The 369-nt window shown below is 57.2% G+C and overlaps 1 non-coding gene across 1 annotated transcript in view; it reads right to left on the bottom strand.

Moving 5' to 3' along the window:
* Nucleotides 1–14, bottom strand: part of LOC147087022 (5.8S ribosomal RNA) — a 154-nt gene extending 140 nt beyond the window's left edge. Inside the window, exon 1 of the ribosomal RNA XR_015075698.1 lies at nt 1–14. This exon is cut by the window's left edge and continues 140 nt beyond it. This is a non-coding gene — a ribosomal RNA (5.8S ribosomal RNA).
* Between the last annotated feature and the right edge of the window lie 355 nt (nt 15–369).

The following is a 369-nucleotide window of genomic DNA, read 5'->3' as shown; positions in this document are numbered from 1 at the left end:
CACCGCTAAGAGTTGTGCGTTTTTTTCGGCTTGGTGTTTTGTTCCCCGGAGGGTCCCAAGCCCGGACCGCCCAACGCTTCTCTCCCTCTATGCCCACGCATAGAGGGTTGGTAGAAGCCCCATCCTTGGCACGGCCCGGAGGTGTGTATCAGTCGATCATCAAATGACAAGGGTTTCACCGAGATTTTGTTGTCAGGGCGCTCGCGAGGCGACACGCATCGGGGTCAAACGCCTGAGCCCACCGTCCGACACGCACCACGGCCAACAGAGGCAGGGTCTCTGCTGCCACCGATTGCCGGGAGAAGAGAGAGAGTGACAGGCAGACAGACAAGACAAACAAACATGACAGTAGACAACAAGGCCAGAAAA

This window comes from Somniosus microcephalus, unplaced genomic scaffold, assembly GCF_052327205.1.
Source record: "Somniosus microcephalus isolate GS21.2 unplaced genomic scaffold, FLI_Smic_1.0 unresolved_chr6, whole genome shotgun sequence".
In the NCBI taxonomy this organism is placed as follows: Eukaryota; Metazoa; Chordata; class Chondrichthyes; order Squaliformes; family Somniosidae; genus Somniosus; species Somniosus microcephalus.
The sequence above is the reverse complement of the archived record's forward strand: the minus strand, read 5'-3'. Positions and strand labels throughout refer to the sequence as shown.